A 19,630-nucleotide genomic window follows, 5' to 3' on the forward strand; every position below is an offset into this window, starting at 1 on the left:
CTTAAATTTTACAAAAATCCAAATTTTAATATAGGATAAAATAAGAAAAAGTTTGCTTAGATAATCACTCTGTATTAATAATACAGCGTTGATACGTGTTCAGAAATTTAACAACCACTCGTGCCTATATTTATATATGACCACATTAGAATCAAGTCAAATTACATCAAAGGCGCTGTTGGAAAGTTTTCGACGTCCAGCGACTACAGCTAGCTCTACTACCATTAATAAAAGTAGTACGAAAACATTTATAGATGAGAATGTTTGTGGTTGGACCCAACCAGCGGTGGCCAATAGCCATATGTCGTTTCGGGCCATTCACAGGGTGATTTAGTATTTCCGAGAGTGCATTTACGGACAATTATACCATTTAGAAAATTAATTTTTTTAAACTTACGTCCGTTTCACTGTAAAATAACGCTGTGAGATATACTTATATCGTTGCTAATTATATTTAAGATTTTATATAATTATACGCATTTATTGTTTGCTCCAAATTTAGTATCAGTTTGGCAATAGATTGGATTATAAATTAAATTATATGAAAAGAAAATAATATAAAGTTACTGATGGTCATCATAAATTGTTGTTAATCATCAGTATGATATTATATATTTATATAGGTACATATAAATTAAGTAATATTATAGTTATTAAAGGTTATACGCATGAAAATATATAATAATATGTATAACAAAAACATAAATGTGTTATATACATATATATATGTACTGTTTCAGTGACAATCAGTTGAGATATGATTTTCTAATTGCGTTTTGATAAATATATACATTATACACAAGATCGTACATAAGAAATAATTTTTGTAATAGTATTAATAGTATAGTATTTAGACTTTCTGATACCTATAACATAATATGATTAATGTAAATAATTACTTTAAATAGGAAGAGAACAAAATATACCGACTTGGAAACCGTTAAGCATTTGGTTAAAAATAAGACTAAAAACATATAAAAAGATATATATATATATATATATTGTGACGGAAAATAGGAACATTATCGGTCAAAAATAAAGTATTTGAATTAAAATAATGTTAAATTATTAATATAATAATACACATAATATATGAAATAAAAACGTACCTTTGGAAGCTTAGAAAAATAATTAAACAGTACATTTTTGTTATCTCGTTTACTCCATTATGACAAAGTATTTAATAAAATAATTCGATGTGTTTGCAATAGTCTGGCGGACGACGGTATATTATTATAATAATATTTTTAATTTACATAAATTGATAATATATTATATAATAAAGTAATTAATCGTCGCCGAACTTCGAGCCGTCAACCGACACCGATAGTGGTCGTTGTCAATCAATAACAATCTATTATTTAATGCTATAATAATTTGCATATTATGATATAAAACAGCCAATAGCACAGATACAAATAATAATACATCTATGGTCAATAGCCAATTTAATAAATTGGAGTTTAGCCATTTATGACTGAAAATATTTATGTTGGTTTTAAAAATAGCTTTTTAAACATTTATAGACTATTTGAGAAATTCTAGGGGGGTTTCAGACCCCTCGGGTCCCCCCCTCAGATACGGCATTGAGTGTGTTATTCCCTTAACTATATTATCTATACGGCGTATTGTTCACACATTTTGCTATTATGTTATTGCGTCAAATATACTCGAGATCGATATATTATTCGGCACGCTACTCACGAGTGGACGTTTTCACAATTAACGAGTAATCTCGATAGTGGCCGGAAAATGTGTGCGCTCGATAACCAATACGCGTGCGACGTATGACAAGTCGTTGGGCCAAAGTGGAAATCTTGCATCTGACATCCGGAGACGCATACTGGCGAGAAACCTTACCCTTTTCCAGTGTGTGACAAGTCGTTCGTTCATAAAGTGATAATCTATACTATAGATTGCTATGGATTCCATAGCATCAGACATCCGCTCGCCAACGGGCTAGAAAACGTCACGACGACGCTGTTTGTCGTGTGGGTTAAAGTGTTTGAATGAGATAGTTTTTGTCTTCGGCAGTTGAGACAATAATAAAATATCAAATGTAAAACATAATAAAAACTGTTTCACTCGGGCAAAAACCTCTAGGGCCATAATACAAATTAAACGACCCAATTTTTACGTTATTATGCATTATTATTATAAAAAGGAAATGGATTGTGCAACATCGTTTTTAATTTTTAGATAACACTATTATACGAAAATGGTTCTTGTTGTTTCAAAATCCATTATTTTTGTTTATTTTTTAAACTCGAATAACTTTTTTTGTAGTTCTTATGTCGAAACAAAAAATGTTTTGACAAGTCTAGAAATATCGTCTTGGCGAGCGAATAGTCGGTCGACTGCCCGACGAGCGGGAACCGGAATTACGTTTTGTGTTTGATTGGCTACGATAATAAGTCCGAAATCATAGCAACTGGACGCGCACTAAAGTATTTGTATTTGTTTAGCAAAGGACGCTATTCATCACCACCACCACCACCACCACCACCACTTCATCACACGTACGCAGCAGCAGCAGCAGCCAATCGATGCTTATTTCCTCGCGAAAAACGATGATTCTTATAATTAATTACATTCGCCGATATGTGTACGATTTTAGAATAAAAAAAAACACCGTATTTCTATAATATATTTTTTTCGCACGCGTTATACGCCCGATCGTACGTTTCTTCCGTATTAGGGATAATGACATTTCTAATCCCCTCCCGACATCTTCTGACTCGTCAAATTCCGTCGAAGTAGTATACACATAAATGTTTACAATTTTAAATAAGTTGTAACACACGTACGAACCGCGTCAATGATGTGAATTCATTTTATTTTATGTAGCGTTATAACTCGGAAATCGTGTACTTATATATAAGAACTCGATACGATGACGCAGCGTTCGAGTTCGTCGGAAATAAGTCGTAGTTGTTAATATTATATAGTATAGTAGTCGTTACTTATTTTTTTCTATACATCTATATTACCCTTATTGGACGAGAGATGTTTGGGAATCGATCGTTACTTGCAGTAATTACCTACGCACCGCGGGTACGTTTTAAGAAACAATTGTGCACTAAAGAAACGTGTTTGTAGTCTAACCAGCTACTAAACAACTATTGTAAGGTACTGTAAAAGTTTTCCGGAAAATTATTGTAATGGTTTTTTTTTTTTAGTTTTATATTATCGTAACAACCAAGTGATTAAAGATCTACTGAATTTTACAAAATAATTTTGACTTTTTTTTTAAATTACATTTTATTACAACTTTATATTTTTTTCATTCGTTTCATGTCTTACTTTAAAAAGAATTATTTTAATCTTAAAAAAGTAATGTTATTCGTGAAGAATAAATAATTTTTGTTTTAAAGTGCATTCCAATCTATATACATATATAACTCTCATAATATACATATTATTATGTTTTAATCTAAATATATTATATCCATTTTATATTGTATCCACATACCACACAACACTTTTAAATAAATCGTCATCATACTGATAAGCCGTATTTAACAAGGAGAAAGTTGATAATAATTATTGCTTTAATTTATTAATTTTCATTTTTATCACTGTATAGTACCGATAAATCAAAAGAGTTCACGGAATTGTTCTACCATTAGACATATTTATCACGATTCGTTAGACAATGGAACTTTTTATCGCAGTTTTTGGTTGCAGACAAACAATTTCGAATTCAAAAGCGCTGTTTAACTGTCAGCTAAAAACTTATTTGATTTACAGAAATTAACTTATAAATTGCTTGCTTGAATCCATTTATTTTATTTAATAAATCCTTTTTTGCATTAAAATACGCTTTTCTCCCGTTTCATTTGTAAACGACAACATTTTACCACACAAACTTCATTCCTCTACATAAATTAAATGTAATAGAATTTAAAATTGAACATAGCATTTTGGATAACTGTTTGTGGTGAAAAATCGTTTTTTATTTTCTTAATTTAAAGTTTTGAATTTAACGAAAAGATAATAGGTGCTAAAATATATACTATCAGTGCAATGTATTCTAGTATGAATACTACGACTATCGACAAAATGTTAATACATTATAATTATAGACGAAGTGAAATTCAGACTTTTCGATTTGAATATATATATATATATATATTATTTAGCTTTTGATCTATAATTATATTATCTACATTACAATGTATAATAATTAAATTATATATTATTCTAAACCTTTAATTCAGCTTGACCGGACAAATTATCATTGAACGTTACACTTCAAAACCAGGTGTCTGGCCGACTACAGCAACATTTCAAAACGGTTGTCAACATTTATAAGCTACAACATATTTTACTTATTTAAGAAAAATATAACGTTTACAGTTGGCACAACTATTTAATGTCTAAATTATAAAATGTTAACATTTTAAGGTCAATGTCATACAATATTACTGTAAAATCACGTATTTTAAGTTTTATTATGCGTCGGAGCAATGAAATACCAATACATCACGGGTGTTAACGAAGAAGTGTCACAAGAAAGCGATTTATCACTTGATCCTTACAATTTATGTACACGCAGTTGCTGACATCTTAAAAAGCAATAACGCATTATTACCAACATTCGCCTATTCGTGCTCGTTCTCAGTGAATGTCGAAATGTAGCCGTTCGGGTATACTTAAAAATCACGTGGCACAAATAATAATATTATCAACTGAGGGTTTCGGCAACGGAGAATGATAAATTATAATTTATTAATGTCATCTAAAATACGTAAATAAATAAATTACGTGTGGTGTCTTTTAAAATATACAAAGCATTGCAAGGTCGTTAACAAGTTTGCGAAATATATTATCGACTGTACATTTGCATAGCTATGTGATAATAATTATAAATATAATTTTTAAATATTTATTGGTTGGACACAGGGGGGTAGACCGGTCCATTGACCTACTGTTCTGTAGGAGACAGTAGGTCCTATTGTGTTATGGGGCCCATCATCAATAAGCGCCGAGAGACCATGATTACCGCAGTTTCTGAATTTGATTATAGAGAACTATAAATCAATAATTCTTGATAGATGATAATATATGTACAGGTATTGTATAGTTTGTATGTTTTTAAAGTTGGTATTATGAATTAGACACAATTAAATGATATTTATTATAACTGTACCTTATTAACTGTATCACCGATTATATTAATTTATATTTTATTATTTCACAACATCATACACTGACATCATCGAAAGCTTTGTTTGATTGATTTAAATCACGATCATAGATTGAATATTTATCATTGTTCAACGTTATTTCATAAACTATACCAACTGTCAACGTAAAGTTTTTTTATTCAACTATCATTAGTCTAAAAAGTTCAATTCATATTTATTTGTTATGTATACTATATTTTAGTAAATTTAGTTTTAATTTTATGGTGCAGTACTGTATTGACTTATAATCATCAAAATGCATATTTTAAAAAGTTGTTAAATGTAATAGAATATCGTCGATATTAATGAAAAAATATAGAGAAGTAAAGAAAATAGTTTAATATAATTGTACATAAATATTGAATACTAATGTATAAAATAAATAGATTAGGGTTATTTATTAACTATAATAGGCCAACAATAAAAAATATTCAAAACAGGTATTTAAAATTTCAATTATGAAAAAGATGTTCTGTAGCGTTATATGGCCCTATATAGGTACAGATAAACAAGCGTTATAGATATTCATTTAATAATATATTAGAAATTTTTTTAGTTTACTTTAGAGTTATATTTTTAAATATTTTTATTCTCATATTATTAAAGAAATATCCTCTACCGATACAAGCTTTATTATTTTAAATATGAACCATCCTTTTTTTTTACTATAAATTATAATTAATTGATTTTTTTATTGATGTTAGAGGTTTTGATATATCCAAATGAGAATTTGTACGATTAGTTTTTGAGTTATTAAAATGTATATAATAAGGATATACTAATAATAGTTTTTAAAAATAGTTCAATGGAAATATTACATACATTTTTATTTATCACTAGTAATATCTTACGAGTTTTAAAAAAATAGGTTGTAATAAACTAGAAGTAGGTACTGACTGTAAAGTTAATGGTAAAACGTGATTTAAAAATGTACAGAATAGATTGAAAAATATAGCATACCTAGTGATTTTCCAAATGAACGGTTTCCTCCTCACATCTACATTATATATAGCGTATAATAGTGTATCCAAATGGTGTTATCGTCACGTAATTTACTTCTTTGACTGATTATCTGTAAATAGTACATTTTTAAATTAAATTAAATCAATGTTAAATCATTATTTAACAGTAAACAATTTTTAAATTTATTAATGAATACTGAATAAATATTTATTTATAATAGGTACATTTAATTATAATACTATGTACTTTTAAGTCGATATAGAAAAAAAAAAAATAATAATCTATTTCTGTATCATATTTTTTGTTGATGGATTATTTTATTTAACGAGAGTTATATGTAAATATTAAAACAGTACATGCAATCGTTACATTAACGTAATCGTATTTTAATAGTATAAAATATAAAAATATATCGTTTGGTAATACGGCGTTAAAAATATGTATTTCAGGTATACCACTATACAAAAGACGTTTTTCAGGTATCTCATATAGGATTGACCTCGAACATGTAGGAAAACATTCAAAACACTAATGACAAAATATTATGAATAAAATCAGAAAATTTATGTTAAATTGTTGAATGATAATCGCGGAAATCATAAATGTTGACCAAACTGATCATAAGTATTTATTATATCATTTATTATGTGATGTGTGTTTAAATAACGTGACCTTTTTATGTTTTTTTATACATATAATTAATGTAATATTTAACGAAAAAATTTGTTTTGTATACGTTTTCATTGTTGTTATATATAAAAAAAAATTAATACTGGTTTTTAAGCTCCTGATTTTTTACCGAAACAATACTAAATACATATTATAAGGTTATTCCATTTATTATATCTATATGAAACAAAACCGAATCGGTATTTAATATAATATAGTAACCGTTCGTTAGGCAGGCATTATATTATTTTAAAATTGAATCACATAATTAATTTCCGACAAACTAAATACCATATAAATGAAAAAGCTTCATTATCGCTCATACATAATCCGATTTGTCAGCCATTATATTATATCGTACACATATATCCATCGTAGCATCGTCCAATATAATATGATGCACGAGAATGTAATAACGTATAAAAAAGTATTGGTATTTTACTTGAAAAAAAGCGAGAAAAAGAGGTATCACACATGACGCGCTGTTGTCGCGAATCGAATATTATATATTACGAAATATGCTCATAATATACGGTGCACGCATGTAAATACGTAAATACAATATATGCGATTTCACATGGAGAACTCGGTTTTTTTACTTTGAATACAAAACACGCATATCTCGACGGATCATAAGACATCAGAGATGTCTGTTCATCAACCGTGCTGTACACGTGGGGAAAGTTTTTATTTGGATCAGAGCAACTGATAAAAACACACGAGCGCATTGAAATCCAACGGATCGAAACGCGGCGTGAAACATGTACTTCATCGCCGTCTTCGGCGGGACGTTTATCATATCGTAAAGTTTTCTCCGATCCAGTGAACACACACCCGTTGTCTTGAATTATGAGAATCTCGATTGCACAGCTGTTGTTTGACGCTACGCGGATATTGTGACGTATGCGCATAAATATACGTGTATAATAATATGAACACCAAATAAGAACGTCGTTGAATATGTGCGTTTTGTGTCGCACGTGGAGTGAATACCTATGCAATCGTCGCGAATATTTTGTTATCAGCATCACCGAGTGTTATCATATACAGTGTTCGAATCAGTGCTCGAATTGGGAAAAATTAAGTAGAGGTGCACAATCCAACGATTTAAAAACTTCGTTCCAAGTGCTCAATTACTTAACACAGACCCGTGGGGGGCTTTTTAAAAAGAAAATAAGTAGTGGGGGAGCTCCGTCCCCCTGCGCACCCCACCCATCAATTCGAGCACTGGTTCGAGTATGAAAAATGTATACAAAACGGATATGAACAGCAAAAAGTAGAAAACTGATGCTTTCCGAAAAATTATTATATTTTTAGTTCCCCTTAATATGTACCGACGACTGAGCTGGGCCAGAAGAGGAAACAAATCATGATAATGCGGAATGTAGTTGCAAGGAAAACATATTATAATCAGCCTATATCGCTGATAACGTTAAATTTGAGGACAAAAATACTATAACTAGAAATGATTATAAAACGTAAGGAACATTAAGTGCGCATTCAGAATCACTTCGTAATTATTGTTGTACGTTTTTCAGTGCTCGTTATTTTTTTTTTTTTTTGCAACGACCTTTCCCGCGCGTATCACGTAATTTATTTAGTACAAAAGAAAGAGTGGAAATTATTTGGTGTAAATACAGATCTATTCGTAAGCTCGATGATCAATTTGGAATCGGAATAACGCAATTTGCCGGATTTGTGAAAAATATATAATATATTTCGAGGTGGTGCAATGAAAACGTCACAAACGAAAAATATCACCGATATCAGAGAATGGGTGAATTGATAAAATCGTTTTAAAGTGATCCAACCACGTTAGAAATAAGAATATTACTGTGTCTGCACCAATGATTCAAGCAAAAGTATTAGTAGTTGCCAATGAATCCAAACACGACGGCTTAAACTTTTTTAATGGCTAGCTAGAGTGCTTCAAATAACGATATAAAATTGTTTTTAAATCGATCGCGGATAATCGGATTGCACGAATGTAACAGTCACGAATCGTGGAAAATATTTCATGCTGACATAACTAAACTTTTTTCTTAGCATTAACAGTCGGAACTGTGTTCTACAAAAGACAGTCATGCTTTGACGTAAAAGTAACTAAGTTTCGCTCTGAATTAAATACCGCGGAAGCAGGTGATGAGCAATAAGACGATGATCAACCAGAACACTAGAACTGTGACGTTTGGAAACTATTCAGCAGTTTTTAGACAGCTTATTTGTTTGAAAGAGTTTTAATTGAAGAAAGGCCAGGAAAAAGTTTTCACGTGTAAGTGAATTAATTACCTATTACGAACTGGAAATGACAAAATATAAATTAAAAAACAAAAACCCATTCCATTTTATTTTTTTTTTTGAAAAACAATAAAATTTGTAATCATAATATTATGTAATATGTATAATATTATATTACCGAATATTTTTAATGAAGCATGATGTATAATTCACTTTATGTGTGTACTATTAATACGTATTAACCTCTGACATTTTTTTTCTTAAAAATACAATAATAATTTCATTAGATGGTAACGTAAATTATTAAATAAATACTAAAGCCTATTTTAATAATGGTCGTTTTTAATGGTCCCTAAACAGATTTGTACTTAGCCATATAGGTTCTACTGAAATAATAATTGAGAGGTAAATTTCAGCGTTATTATAACGATTAACAACATCCAACATAACTACCATATACTACTAATCAAATATTATTTTTATACCTCTATAAATGAATTGTATAGTAAATAATGTAAACGCATTTTTTTTTCATTTCCAATAATTAAAAAATAACACAAGTGTAAAATAGAGATAACAAGAGCTACACCACTACACCGCCACCTCTGCCCTCTCGTAGGTTTAATAATAATATTACTAATTTACAATGTCCATACACATATTAACCGTACGGATTTTTGTGAGTACAGAGTACAACCATAGTTCGAACATAAAATTATATCTATTATGATTAATATCGTGTAAAATCTACATAGTCGTTGAAATAATAATGTGATAACTAGATTGAATGTTTATGCTATGTTTTATTAGTTTCCGTCAATTAAATCGATTTTAATTATTATAATAGTGTTTTCGGTAATTAAAAAAAAAAAAACAGTTCAGAAAGTATATCGGAAATAGGTCCTATCGGAAATGTGTGTGTCTAACATAGAAGTTGCTAGCATACCTAGTACAAAACTTCCAAAAGTCACGAATTGAATAATATGTGAGTACCCGGGTGCGTTTAATTGCAGGTACTGGTAGCTATTGTGCCACTTTTGACATTTTAAATCCAAAATGCGCGCGCACGCTCAACTTTTTCGTTCAAGTAATTTTATTACAACAATACCGTTCGATAAACTTTCTCTCCAGTTTAATTTCTTTTCAAAAAGACGAAAAACTTACTTGTTTTATATGGCAGTCTAAACGGATAAAAATAAAGGCACGTAATTAACTACTTAGCAAAAAAAAACGAATTTTCAATAGGTTCGTTAATTTCTCTCTTCGAGATGGTTAATAATTTAATAGATAGTATTTCAACGGCATGTTTGTGTATTATATACAGTTATACGAATACAGTTTTCGATACACGAAACATATAATAATGGATACGTCCCATCTGCCGTTTTCACATAGAAGACGGTTCACCATATTTTATGGTCATACCTTTTTTGTCCTTATATTATGTAATTATTCAAATTCTGATAATTAACATTTTTATGCGTGCTTAAAAATCATAATACTTAGATTTTTTTATGCCAAGACAAGTGGCGATACCAAATTATTTTATTTCAATCAAAACCATCACAACATTTTACTGTAAATTGTTACGCCAATGATTTTTTTTTTTTACATATATTTACATTAAAACTGTAGACGAAATTCTATGATATTAGGATTAGATGTTTTGAGGGCCATGATTTTAATATAACACATAACATACAAAATAAATGTAATTAGTCTATTACTCATAAATGAACATTTATTGGTTGTATTTTTTTGGAAGAAGGTGCATTATTCGGAGTAAAGTTGACACATTCTGGTTCTTATTATTTACCAACGTTAACGGTAAACAATCATACATACATTTGGGTAATTATATTGACATTTTTGGAGAAGCTGAGTTCCTAAAAGAAACCCTCTATAAGATGTATATGTTGATACTTAATGTGTCCAGGCAGAGAATTTTCATAAGTATAGTGGATAAATAAGTATTTGATATTACGGTTTTTATTTGCGTACTCAAAACATTCAAAACAAGAACTCGAACAAATGCATAAATAACGAATAAAACGGTGGCAAGCATGTCGGCGAATCACCCTGTACATAATATAAACATGGCTGCAGGAAATAAAAACGAAATTCAATTTTGACGTACATTTTTTACCGTATGAAAAACGTACCGTCCCGTAGCAGCTGCAGTCTGCAGTACGTGACTAACCGCTGGAATGGAGTAACGAGGAAAGGAGCAAAAGCTTTCGCGCATTATTATGTCAAAAAAAAAAAAAAAAAAAAATGAAAAATAAAGGGGAAATAAAAACAACGAAAACGAAATGTGAAATGATCTCTCTTCGGGGGTTGACAACATGACATTTCGAGCAAGTCGACTGTTTTACGAATTCGTCATATTATTGTTATTTTATTGTTTTGTCTATATACTACACATACACGTGCGCCCATTACGTGTTCGAATGTAAATATGGCACTACCGTCGACTGTTTCTTTTATACGTTTATACGACGAATCGCCCGGAAAAATAATAAAGGAAAAATAGTCCGATCGACGACATTTTTAACGTGTCGAACGCCGCGGAAAACGTGACAATACTACCGGACGAAAAGATTTATTTCGTTCGGTCTTCTAACGCACGTCGGCACTCTAATAGCGTCACGTGGCTACTGACGTCGTGCGGTATTTTAGCGTAATGCGACCTATACGCACCAGACATAAATAAATGTAATAATAATACATTTACGTTCTGGAGGAGTAACGCGGCGCACGGACTTATATATACATACGAAATATAATCATTAAATAATGTGGACTATCGCATACCGCAGTTATAAAACGCTCTATGAATTCCAAACGGTTTAATGTGTGTAGTAAATGTACAAATAAAGTATGCGCACAGTCGTGGGCGGCGTCCAGTTTTCTACGGATACTGTACGGAATCCCCGAGCACAAAAATATGTTGCATATATTCTGATATACTATATATATATATATATATATATTTGATTTATAATCCGACACATATATAAACATGACGTAATATATATTTATTGCGTATATTTCAGGCTCGAACGGCCCAAATACTCAGAGCCCGCGCGTGTACGCCTTTAACGTACATACCTATGTTTATATTATAATGAAATATTTTCAGTATCGACCGGAAAAAAAATAAATTCATCGAATAGAGATACCTTATACTCGTTTATACGACAACAATATACCGTCACAAAATGTCGCGAAAAAAAGTCGCGTCGTTATGCATATTATTGTCTCGTCTTCTGTGGCTATCAGAGTGATCTATAACACGTTTGTATTATTATAACGGCTAAAGTATGGATTTAAACGATAATGATATATTATATTATCGTAAAATACGTCGGCCGATAATTGTAGATTGAATTTATTTTCCGAAACTTATATATCTACCAACTGCGCAATCTATCATAATGTACGCGTCGGTAACGGCGAGATCGTTGTACCTCGGGGAAACGGTTGGAATTGCTGTAAAATGTCGTACTGAGTGCATTAATTAATATATTGTTTTGTACTATTTACTGTTTTCGACGGGAACGGAATATCTACTTTCAAAAAGTGTAGTTTATACGATGTCGTAATTGGACAGGCGCAATCGACGTTCTTTTAGCAGTAATGGCGCTGGAAATCAAGTATAATATAAGTTTTAGTAACAAAACGACGAAACTTTCGTAATTATCCGTACGTCTGGTGCAGCGACATGGTAAAAATATGAACGGCATACTCTTGAACGAAATATTATTATGACGATAATTTTTCACCCGCCGCGCACACGGAAATACGGCTGAACGGATCCAATGGAACACGCATTTTTAACCGGTACCTACCGCTTTTATTTATTTCTAAGTATCTGTATAAGATCGGAATAAAATAATTATGGTTATTGATCGTCTCTTTCAATTTTGATTTGTACTGTACTGCAGATGTATTATATTATATAGATGAGAATTGAGAATACCTAGAAGATTCCAGTTTTTACGAGACTTCTCAGTCAAAATGTTTTTGATTTTCATATCATTGAAATTGTCTACCGATCGATGCAAATAACACAAATTGTTATTATTCGAATAAATATTCAGCTATCAAATATTATAATTATCGTTGAATGTAAAATGAATAAATTGCAGACTAAAATACTTGATGAGCTGATTAATCAGCTCCAATAAATAAGTCTCTAAAGAAAAGACAATTTTTCATTATTTATGAAACATTTTTTTATTTTTATGAAAATAAATTTAAATAAAAAATTCATTGGTGGGAAACCAAAATTTTATTTGAGAAATTTAATAAATTATCAAACGAATGATTTTGAAATACGATCAATAGACTAAGTGTATTTTAAAAACCCGAATTTTCAAAAACGTGATACGAAATAAATAGAATATTATAAGATACAAAAGAGTATTCCAAAAATAATGATTTATGTTTTAAAATTTGTACCCACACTAAATTATTATTAGTGTCACAGAACATTAATAATACTTTTTGTCAGTTTCTATAGATATTATTATAGTTTAGTAGAAAAATACGGTTTATAGGTTAATTTTAATAATATACATTTAAATATATATATATTATCTTGGAATGATTGATCGTCTTCATATTATTATACTGGCAATCGATTTTTATTATTATTATTATTGCGATAGACTTAAGAAAGTTTTCTTTATATAATATGCTATACTATAAAATTGATTACAGCGACTTTACAAGTAAAAACGTGTACAAAAGGGTATATGTAATAGTACTAAGATTGATTACACGAATAAACTCGGGTGATCATGCATAATTCAAAAGAGAATGCGTAATGACATTTGAACAGTATATTATAGAAGTATATAATATTTTTCTCGTATTTCGTGTTCTATAAATAGAAATATACTATGAGTACTGTAAGAATAATAAGTTAAGATTTATCATTTACATAATAATATAACTTTATACGAAAGTATGATGTATATATGTAAATATAATGGTTAAGTCTTTAAATCTTTTAAATATTATTACAAACAATTTGTTTACAGTGAATTATAATATTTTATACCTAGAAAAAAGATACGTATAAATAGTTATGCAGAATTATATCTTTATAAGTTATATTAAGTTGCATAAAAAGTACACCATGTTGCCATTAAAAAGACTATAGAAAACCTCCATTACAAATTAACCGTGTTTACAGAGTCCTTTGATGAAAAAATGTTAGTTCTAGCTTTTGTTGGGTTTTTTTTTTTTATCAAGTTCTAAATAGTGTAGATAATATGACAAAGAAAAGTTACAAACATTTCAACATAATTAGAACTGAATGTGTATAAAGTCTAATAACAATCGTCAATTTAATATATATGTATGTAATATTAATTAATATAATAATATATGTGAGCAGATATGATATGTGTAATTCATTGTAATGAACGAAAATATGTATTATTATTATTAACAATCAATAATATTATAGACAGATGGAAGTTGCCAGAAAACAAAAATTAATCTCCCTTCATTATGCATTAAGGAAATATCTCAAAAAGCAATTTTTAAAACTCTTAAAAAATATATTCCTTTACTTACATAATTCATTAAAACATGTACCGTAATTATATATTTAAAACTATTATTATCCTTAAATTGGGTCACCAATATTATTGTTATTCTATAGGGTAATTCCTCAAGTGTTTTAATTTTTATTCAATAATTAATTAATTTAAATTCCATTGTTTCTCGATTTCTTCAGATTTGTTTGTACTACTTAAGGAGTGTCCTGTGCCGATATAAACTTTTGTTTTTCAAATGAGAACCTTACCTGTTTAATGAAAATTATTAAGTGAATAATATATTTCTTATTAATTTGATGTACGTAATTCTTAATTTAAACGAGAATTTTTCCGGTTATTAAAATGTATAAGTACGCTAAAAATAGAAATCCTATAGAAAAATAAAAATATATATAATATTGGATCCAATATACTTTAAATATTATACTTTTACAAATTATAAAGAATAATAAATTGATTGATATTCTTTTTCGTTTCAAAGATTATAAGTATATGAGCTACGCCACTACTAAATAATGCTATTTTTAAAACATTAAAATAAGTATACAATTATGGTTATAAAAATATGATGAAATTTAGAATTAATATTACAACTGTATACATACGCGTGTGATATGATACCAATATTACATTATTTTGATTTTCTTTGTAGAATGAATAACAAAACACAAAAAAAAAAACAATGGAGGGACGTAAAATTTTATTTTCGATTGATAACAATACAAAATTATAATTATTTATAAGAAATATAATCTACGTTAAAAGGTAGTTTTTTTTTTTTTTTTAATTTAAAAATTAAGTAATTTAAAACGATTACGGTGGTTATTTCGATGAGAATTAGAAATAACTATGATATGTGCGATGCATAATTCATATATTCATTATTCACCGTTTGCTTTATATGTATACATAATTGTTAAATCGCGATAGTCGTTCTATCGATCATCGTCAAATATTTCAACGATGACAATACAACACACAGGGCGTAATATTATATAAATCATATCATGTGATATAATAGTAATACATATTATTATAATATAATCACATACCTATACGGATTGTTACAGCCCGCGACAATAAATTATTACTTGAGGAGTTTGTATCGAATTGCGTATAATGCATGTAGGACGGTCGACTGCGGTGTTTTCTTACGGGTTTATTATTGTTTTATAATATTAGCAAAATATAAAGTCGAAAAACGAGAAATCATTTAATCCGGGCGGATTAAACAAGAAATCGACCGAGTATACGGGGTGTATCGCCGTCTATTTCTTATTCTGCCCTAATATATATCACGTGAAGTGTACGTGAAATAGCGGGCCGTAACTAAAACACTAAAAGTAACTGCTATTAAAATAATACATACACCGATATATATATATATATGTATATATATGTATGTTATACATATTATAAAGTATACAAGCATTCACCTACACACATTACGAACTGGGTCGTTATAATTATTATCCATATAGCCACTGCTGTTACCTCCACCGCGGCCCGTGCAAAGGTTTCGCAATAAGTCCGGACAAAAGCGTCCGTCCGAATGTCACTGCAGCCAGCCGGCAACCAACCCGTCGTATCCATTATTAAACAACTCGTGTTTTATATTATACACTGCGGGGACGTTCGTCTGTATAACGGTCGTATATTATTATACATCAGCACGGTTTACGGGCGCGTTGGTCTGATTTGCCATTTACGCACGTCTGTGGTGAGAACGACGGAAGATGATGATATTGTGTGCACGTATGAATGTGCGATAAGTCCATACTACCGTAATAGTTACATTCCGAAAACTTTGATTTATAATATCATCTTATCTGTGTGTGCCCGCGCATACTTGTAGGTATTTCAGTAAAAATCGTGTTGGTAATAATCGTATTTCGATCGGTTTATCCGAACGGTGATAAATATTATTTCGCCCCGTTGATTTAAATCAAATATTGAAATGAAAATTCCTTATAGCTAATAAATAATATCCTTACGATATTTATGTACGTATACGGGTAGATGAGATTATTTTTTCCGAATTTTTGATTTAAGAACCACATACTTCAATGTAACTTTTGTTTTTAATATGAATAGTTGAGTGATTTATTTATACGAGTAGAAAAAAATATGCGTATGTAGGGTATACGACCGAAATGAAAGAGTTTGGGCTTAAAAAATGTCTTAACATATTATATATTACCAATACAAAATCCACCACATACATATTAATAATATAATATAACGTATTTGTATACATAATATCTATGAGAAAAAAATGCGTACATAAAATATGTTAAATATTATATTAACATAATGTTTCATTGGAAGAGAACTGAATCATCGTACCTACCTTTATGATTCAAAATTGTATAAGTGGAATGTTTGAGCATATCCATATTGACGTCGTTTGCCATATATAATATAGCTTAACGGTAAACAGAATTTGCATTCAAAAGACTAATTTTTGAATAAAAATATCTTACGATTTTAAACCTATACCAGTGCGAGTGGTGCGGTTCAAAGGAAGGCAATCGAAAAAAAAAATAGCAAACATGCTAAAAGCTGAAACACAATACATTTTATTCGATCGATTGTTATGCCGTAAATGCATCGTTGTAAGCGTATAATAATAATGATAATCTATGGCCGATGAGACGAACATCCCATAAATAGTGTAAATAAAATAATTAAGTTGAATTGCCCAAAAAAAAAACTGTGAAGTGTATATAGTGATATTTTACATTGTGGCAATTCAATATTTCACTTGCATAACATACGAGTATATTGTAATATATAGATTACCTATAAGGTAATATATATTTAGGATATATATAGGATATATTATATTATGTGAGTATATTTTTTACGAGATTACTTTGTATTACATTACACTGCGATGAGCTGTAAGGTATAAGTTACAATACTAAATTACCATGATGTGTATCAAAAATATTTAGTCAATATTATCGTTCTTTATAAAAAGTAACATTTTTTGCGTCGGTATATTAATTAATTAACTTATATGATATAACTCGAGTACGATATCGGCATAATTTATGGGTATTTCCCGATCTCATTAAAACTTTATCGATTTTGAAAGATTATTCAGATAATGATATGTATTGTAATGTTTTATTATTCAACCAAGAGGAAAAAGTTAAAAGGCGTCATTTAATGAAAAGCAAAATATATATTCAAATTATCTATCAAGTATGATTTTTTCAAAGCTAAATAATTATTTTCTTGAAATGTATAACATTTTTGGAAATTAATTTAATTTATTAAATTAAAAGACAAGGATTAGAAGAAAAAAAAACTAAATTTCACAATTCTTGTTGTAATTGTATATTATTGTCTTTTTGAAATGATGCTTACATTTTTTTATTTACAATTTGAAACAGAATCTTGAGAATTTCAATGTGTAAGAATCGATTTTAATTTTTTAATTAGTTTTAAGTATTTAAATATCTAGTGGATAAGATTGCCAACATTGTGTGGTGTAATACTGTGCTGCGTCAACATCAAAGCTTAAAATACTATTAGTATTTTTAATTAATTAAACATTCGTTTTAAATTCAAATTTTATTTGTTGAAATTCACAAAAAAATATTTTCATTGAAATTAGAAATATATAATTTCATGCAAAAAAGAAAAGAATTACTAAGTAATAAGTAATAACGTTAAAAAATAATGTAAAATGTTGTTTTGTAATAACTTCAAACCACAGAAAAAAAAATATTTCGTAAAACATTATTAATATTTTTCGAGATAACGAGTGTCTACTGTCAAAATAACCACCCTGTATACTTGATTGGTACCATGCTATATACATAATGCATTATGATTATTGATTACGAACACGAACGTTTTGAGACAAAGAACGCATTTGTGGAGTACGATCACGATGGCATTTTATTAATACATTTGGAGAGTATTTTTGGATTTTAAAGGTTCCAACTTCTCTAAGGAACAATGATATATCCTTATTTCGAGTGTACAACAACAAACGTGTTCATTTTTTTGCGTTGATATATTATTTTATCCATTAAGTTCGTACGCCTTACACTGTAGAATACAGCTAGTACACGTACCTGCATGTACTATATATTTAGCATTCGTCTGAACGAAACATAATAATGGTGTTGTGTACGCAACGTGAGCGTGAACAGTTGTTTTACTTACTTTTTTTTCTCATTATTTATATATTATGTTGGCTTAAAATATCCTGTAGGTACATACAGATAATCGTTGTGGGTAGTATATTATTTTCATAATTTTTATTTGTATAATATCTCGATGAAATGTTTTTTATTTTAATATTATTAATAGTTTATAGATCATCGGATAAAAATCATATTAAGTGCTTATCGTTACGATTGTTATCAATTCAATTATTTAGATTATAATAACAATTTAATGGCATTCAGAACTACGGAAGTCTTAAATATATTTTATTATAACACGATCCAATGACCACTGAATGTTTCGAAGATTTTTAGATTAATTACCAGATTGATAATTATTGTTAATTGTACATAATTTTCCACGAGATACATAAAAGGATACGTAAATGCTCAAATCATTAATTAATAATTATGTACAGTACGTGGGTGGATAAAAATACGGTTTATACGCACCTATATAATACTATATCAGTGTAATACAAGAGGTAACTTTATATAGGAGGACCAAAGTTTAATTTTAAAATTGTACATTTAATATGCACCAGCTGAGACTTTATAATATATATACCTACTTCGGTGGGCTATTGTGTATCTGTTTTTCTAAATAATATTCGCTTTTTCCCTGCTGAAACTAAAATGAGCCTTTCTGCGCATCGCACCTGATGCGCGACTACGAAAGAAATACTTGCATTGATGTTGTTGTTGTTATTAAACGAAATATATAGGTAATAGGTATATTCTTCGGTTCATGCTGTCAAACAGGGTAAACGCTGTTATTACTACAGTTAAATGCCAACAGACGACGGAATGTTCA

General features: G+C 29.3%; 1 protein-coding gene across 3 annotated transcripts in view; it reads right to left on the bottom strand.

The window, feature by feature from the left end:
* The window catches only part of LOC113554197, a 59,803-nt gene that overhangs the window by 31,581 nt on the left and 8,592 nt on the right, over positions 1-19,630 (bottom strand). For all 3 annotated transcript variants that reach the window (XM_026957933.1, XM_026957932.1, XM_026957931.1), the window contains exon 2: positions 6,150-6,261. The gene's annotated coding sequence lies outside the window, so the exon portion shown is untranslated. The remainder of the gene's footprint in view (positions 1-6,149; positions 6,262-19,630) is intronic.

This window comes from Rhopalosiphum maidis, chromosome 2 (assembly GCF_003676215.2).
Source record: "Rhopalosiphum maidis isolate BTI-1 chromosome 2, ASM367621v3, whole genome shotgun sequence".
Classification (NCBI taxonomy): Eukaryota; Metazoa; Arthropoda; class Insecta; order Hemiptera; family Aphididae; genus Rhopalosiphum; species Rhopalosiphum maidis.